Raw genomic sequence first — 6376 nt, 5'->3', positions numbered from 1 at the left:
CCCTCACACCTGAGAGAGCTGGAGCTGAGCTACAATCACCCAGGGAGACTCAGGAGTCAGACTGCTCTCTGCTAGACTGGAGGATCCACTCTGAGACTGGGGAAACTCAAGTGTGTAGAGGTTTTATGTCAATGTTCTATCAGACATGTTTGACTTATCAGGCCAGTTAAGACAAACATTCTTATCACAACTTGGACAAAGTTATATTCTGACTGTGTGTGTTTATCCGTGTGTGTGCATGTGCGTGTGTGTGTGTACTTGTGTACGTGTGTGAGTTGACGTGTATCACTCAATCACTGTCTGTTCTTCTGCTTACCACTACAGTGTGGAACATGGTGGAGAGTACGCAATGAAACCTGGGCTTAGAAAATGTGAGTGTTGACTGCTGTGAAGAATATAACTAAGAATAAGTCTTAATTCAAGTTAAGTCAAAGTCGAAGACCACCATCATTAATTACTTGGTCATATTAAATATCAGCTGTAGTTCTACAGAAGCAGAAATCAGGGACACCAATGTTTAGAAAGTGTTGCTTTACAATGTGTGTGTCTGTGTATGTGTGTGGCATGTTTGTGTTACAGTAGCAATGTGTGTGAGTTCATGCATGCATACATGAAGGTGTGTGTGTGTGTGTGTGTGTGTGTGTGTGTGTGTGTGTGCGTGTGTGTGTGTGTGTGTGTGTGTGTGTGTGTGTGTGTGTGTGTGTGTGTGTGTGTGTGTGTGTATGACATCATGGTTCAGTACGACATCATGGTTCAGTGCGACATCATGTGTCAGCATGTGTGTGTGTGTTCATGAATGCGTACAGGTGTTTGAGTATGTGTGTAATTAATGTGAATAAGTGTGTTTTATAATACCATACAGTATAACATATGATCATTCAACAAGTCTCAAGTTACCTTAATCTTCTCCTTTTGATTTCTAATATTGTGTCTGGTTTCATCCATCAGATGTCTGTGATCTCACACTGGACCCAAACACAGTAAACAGTCTCCTCTGTCTGAGGAGAACAGAAAGGTGACACGTGGGAGAGGAGGATCAGCCATATCCTAATCACCCAGAGAGATTTGGCTACAGGAAGCAGGTGCTGTGTAGAGAGGGTCTGACTGGGTGCTGTCATTGGGGAGGTAGAGTGGAGGGAAGAAGGGCTGTTATAGAGTGACATATAAAGGAATCAGCAGGAGAGGAGAGGTGAGGACAGTCTGATTGGATGGAATGACAAGTCCTGGAGTCTGGTCTGCTCTGACAACCTTTATACGGCCTGGCACAATAATATTTTCACTCTCATAGCGTCCCCCCCTCCAGCTCCCACAGAGTAGGAGTGTATCTGGGACTGGCCAGCCCGGCACTCTGTCCTTCTACAGAGTCTCCTCTGACTCACTGACCCACCTGTACACATATCACACCACATTCACTGAGCCCCCTCTATCCAGGGTTTCTGGGTTTGCGACTCCTCAGTGTCCCTGTGTCACGAGGTCCCTGTGTGAAACACAACTTGGACCTGCTGACGTCATCTGAGCGACTTCTGTTTGTTGTTGGGAGCTGAAAGCTGAACGAGAGGTTTATTGTTTTTGTAAAGCTGACCGTGTTTTTTATATTATTTTATTTTATGATCCTGCAGCACTGTTGGGCTTAGTTGCTGTGAGTGCTGCTGTCTGTCCCGGGATCCTGCAGCACTGTTGGGCTTAGTTTCTGTGAGTGCTGCTGTCTGTCCCGGATCCTGCAGCACTGTTGGGCTTAGTTTCTGTGAGTGCTGCTGTCTGTCCCCGGGATCCTGCAGCACTGTTGGGCTTAGTTGCTGTGAGTGCTGCTGTCTGTCCCGGTATCCTGCAGCACTGTTGGGCTTTAGTTTCTGTGAGTGCTGCTGGTCCGGGATCCTGCTGCACTGTTGGGCTTAGTTGCTGTGAGTGCTGCTGTCTGTCCCGGTATCCTGCAGCACTGTTGGGCATGGTGCTGTGAGTGCTGCTGTCTGTCCCGGGGATTGTAATGTTTTTAAAATGGTATAAACTGCCTTAATTTTTGCTGGACCCCAGGAAGAAGAGATGCTGCCTTGGCAGCTGATGGGGATCCACAATAAATACAAACACAGAATAAAAATACAACATGGTGGTTCAGTATGACATCATGGTTCAGTACGACATCATGGTTCAGTATGACATCATGGTACAGTATGACATCATGGTTCAGTATGACATCATGGTTCAGTACGACATCGTGGTTCAGTAATGGACATCGTGATTCAGTATGACATCATGGTTCAGTACGACATCACGGTTCAGTACTGCATATCACGGTTCAGTACGACATCATGGTTCAGTATGACATCATGGTTCAGTGCACGACATCATAGTTCAGTACGACATCATGGTTCAGTATGACAGTCTTAGAACATCTCTCTAGTGTAAACATGATTGTAAATATTCATGAATAAACACCATTGACGTTGACAGACATTGACATCAACTAGAGTCTAATAGAATTAATCACATAATTAGTAAGTCATTCATATAATGAAACACCACACTGTGTTGTAAAATCTGTTTTCATTTAGAAATCATTGATCTTATTGTTATTGGGCTTCTTGGTGTTTGTAAATATTGTTGTCTGTAAACTGTTTATTTTTCAAATTATTGACACAACAATCTTGTTTCTGTATAAACTAAATTCCACTGAATGAAATGTACATGTGCCAGATGTGACACATTAAGGTTAATCAACCAGATGAAAGAAGAGAGATGGAAATGTTTTAATATTGATCAGAATATGACAGTACAGTAATAGATGGAAGAAGAGAGGTGTAAATGTTTTAATACTGATCACAATATGACAGTACAGTAATAGATGGAAGAAGAGAGGTGTAAATGTTTTAATACTGATCAGAATATGACAGTACAGTAATAGATGGAAGAAGAGAGGTGTAAAATGTTTTTAATAGTGATCAGAATATGACAGTACAGTAATAGATGGAAGAAGAGAGGTGTAAATGTTTTAATAGTGATCAGAATATGACAGTACAGTAATAGATGGAAGAAGAGAGGTGTAAATGTTTTAATAGTGATCAGAATATGACAGTACAGTAATAGATGGAAGAAGAGAGGTGTAAATGTTTTAATATTGATCAGAATATGACAGTACAGTAATAGATGGAAGAAGAGAGGTGTAAATGTTTTAATACGGATCAGAATATGACAGTACAGTAATAGATGGAAGAAGAGAGGTGTAAATGTTTTAATATTGATCAGAATATGACAGTACAGTAATAGATGGAAGAAGAGAGGTGTAAATGTTTTAATACTGATCAGAATATGACAGTACAGTAATAGATGGAAAAGAGAGTGTAAATGTTTTAATACTGATCAGAATATGACAGTACAGTAATAGATGGAAGAAGAGAGGTGTAAATGTTTTAATACTGATCAGAAATATGACAGGTACAGTAATAGATGGAAGAAGAGGGGTGGAATGTTTTAATACTGATCAGAATATGACAGTACAGTAATAGATGGAAGAAGAGAGGTGTAAATGTTTTAATACTGATATGACAGTAGTAATAGATGGAAGAAATGTTTTAATACTGAGTACAGTAATAGATGGAAGAGAGGTGTAAATGTAGTAAATGAGTACAGTAATAGGGGTTGTGTTCAGTAGAGAAATGGGTCTCATTCAGTTGAAGAGGAAGCTGTTATGACAACACACACACAGACCTTAACTGTGTAAAATGTCAACTTCAATGGGGTCGTAGCTGTATTGAAGTGGTGTGTTTTTAGTGAATCTCCTTTCTCTGTCATCTCTGGTACAACACCCTCTGTGAGGTCAGAAACATTCAGGGGAGATGGAAAGAGATCCTGTGATGTGATATCCTTTTGTTACAGCCTGCTAGGTTACTGGTTGTCTACAATGACGACTCCTGTTTAAATACACACACTTGTTACGTTCCAACCATGTCAAAATACATACGCAGAATTGGAGGAAATTAGCTTTAAAACAGTAAAATCATCTTGGGAGGACCCCCCCATCTAGGGATTGTGCCAGGGGGCAATGAAATTCACATAGCAAATCTCACTTCAATCTTTTTTCAAAAGTTGTCAGCCCTGCTGGTTAACATAATGGATAACAATCTGTAGTTCACACCAGGTAACAGGGTTGACCTTTTAAAATGAGGGACAGGTTGTTTCTTTTAGCATTAAAATGACTCGTTTCCTTCAAATCAACACATTTATCTGACTTCTAATGCCAAGAAATGTGCGCCATTTTGTAACTGCGTAGTAGGCTACAAACGCACCTTCACTTTCATGATATTAGCAAATCACATGGCTTGTTCCACCACATTAAGTCCCTTTTGGGTAGTGAAACTGGGTGGGGAAAAACTGTTTGATTTCACCTCATAAGTTTTTACATTCTGTCATGAAGAGCACATGTTCAACTTAATAAGCATGTTTTCCCATCTCAAGAGGTTAAATAAATAATAAAAATCCAGTGCCTATTACGTGCCAAATAAAGTAACATGGTTGACCATAACAGGGTTGACGATTTCATGTTAAATCAGCCATAAATCCGTCAGGCACAGTGGACGCGCATAATAAATAAAGAAACAGGTTTGACCATAACAGGGCTGACGATTTCATGTCATAAATCCATCTGGCACAGTGGACGCGTCATAATAAATAAAGTAACTGGTTTGACCATAACAGGGCTGACGATTTCATGTCATAAATCCATCTGGCACAGTGGACGCTGCGTCATAATAAATAGAAACAGGTTTGACCATAACAGGGCTGACGATTTCATGTCATAAATCCATCTGGCACAGTGGACGCATCATAATAAATAAAGAAACAGGTTTGACCATAACAGGGCTGACGATTTCATGTCATAAATCCATCTGGCACAGTGGACGCGTCATAATAAATAAAGAAACAGGTTTGACCATAACAGGGCTGACGATTTCATGTCATAAATCCGTCCGGCACAGTGGACGCGCGCCATAATACCATAAAAATGGTTCCAATGGTTTCTACGCCATTAATTTTTCACATTGGGAATTTTACAACAATGTTTTATTAATTGTGTGTTTGGTGTAGGCTTTACTTTATGCGTGATGTTTTGATAGCCGTGTAATTCTCTTGGATAAGGTGAGTTTTAGCAATATATTCAACTCAATTTCCTCTAATAAATTTGTTATGATAATAATTAGTGTTAAAGGTGACCTTGTCGGAGAGAGATTTGTGCGGTTCTCAAAACATCATGCCAGGGTAAGCCTACATGAAGTGACGGACCTGGGTCGCTGGCTTGAAAAGCAAACTCCCTACGCAAGCAGGCCAATAGGGTAATTCTTGACTAAGCAAATACAACTCTGCCTCTTCCAGATAGGATAACTGTCATACTTCTGTCAGAAAGTGGTGACAGGTACAATCTTAGAGATGGAAACACTATTTCAAAAATGATCTTTAAAATACTTGAACTTGAATATATATATATATATATATATATATATGTATGTATGTTCTGATCAATCTGCTATGTAATGAGTGCAATTCGCCAGCAGGCGGCAGCAACCCAAATCCACGGTGTAGTTTCTCGTCGAGATTAATCCTGTCACTTCCGTGTCCGGTGAACCATCTTCACATTTGGAACAACTTGTCCACTGTACGGTATGATCTATCTTCAAATGGCATCTAAACGTCGATATTTTAATGTTTTGCAACGTATATTCTATGGGGACAGATGATAAAGTGTGATATTTAAAAACAACTTGAATTCTGTTTGGTCGCTGATTGGTTGAGATCCACCGCAGCTGGGCTCTGACCTTGCAGTGTTGGCTAGGCAACTAACTAGCTAACCGCTAGACCTTCAGCGGACTCTTGCTCTTTGAACGTAAAAATATGATTTTGTATGTCTAAAATATAACAATATAAGATGCTATTGGCTAAGTATAAAATATCCACTTAGATACATCGTTGGATTGTAGTAGCTAGGCAAAGCTAACGACTATTTGTTAGTTAGCTCTCAAGCTACTAAACTAGGCTAACCTAGCTAAAACGTTAACCAGCTTGCCATCTGTCAGCAAACATGCGTTTGGCGCTGTCAGAACTTCTGTTGGCTTTTTTTGTGTTGGTTAGGACTCAGATCAGTTAGATAATAGCTACATCTCTAACAGTAGCCACTACATGACCGTGTTGTTGAAGAGTCAGGCTAGCTAGTTTCTAATCTCAGTGCACTGCCAGTCAAATTGTCACCTGTGTGACCGCAACCTGCCTGATCGGTGGTCATGTCATTGCGCAGGACGTGCAGTAGGACAGTAGCATGTACAATCCCATCCCCTCAAGTGTCTAACGGTTTTCTTCTTCATGTTATGATCTGTATCTCTTGTGGGTTTTA

Source organism: Oncorhynchus tshawytscha, unplaced genomic scaffold, assembly GCF_018296145.1.
Source record: "Oncorhynchus tshawytscha isolate Ot180627B unplaced genomic scaffold, Otsh_v2.0 Un_contig_2534_pilon_pilon, whole genome shotgun sequence".
Taxonomy (NCBI): domain Eukaryota; kingdom Metazoa; phylum Chordata; class Actinopteri; order Salmoniformes; family Salmonidae; genus Oncorhynchus; species Oncorhynchus tshawytscha.
Note: the sequence above shows the minus strand (reverse complement) of the source record.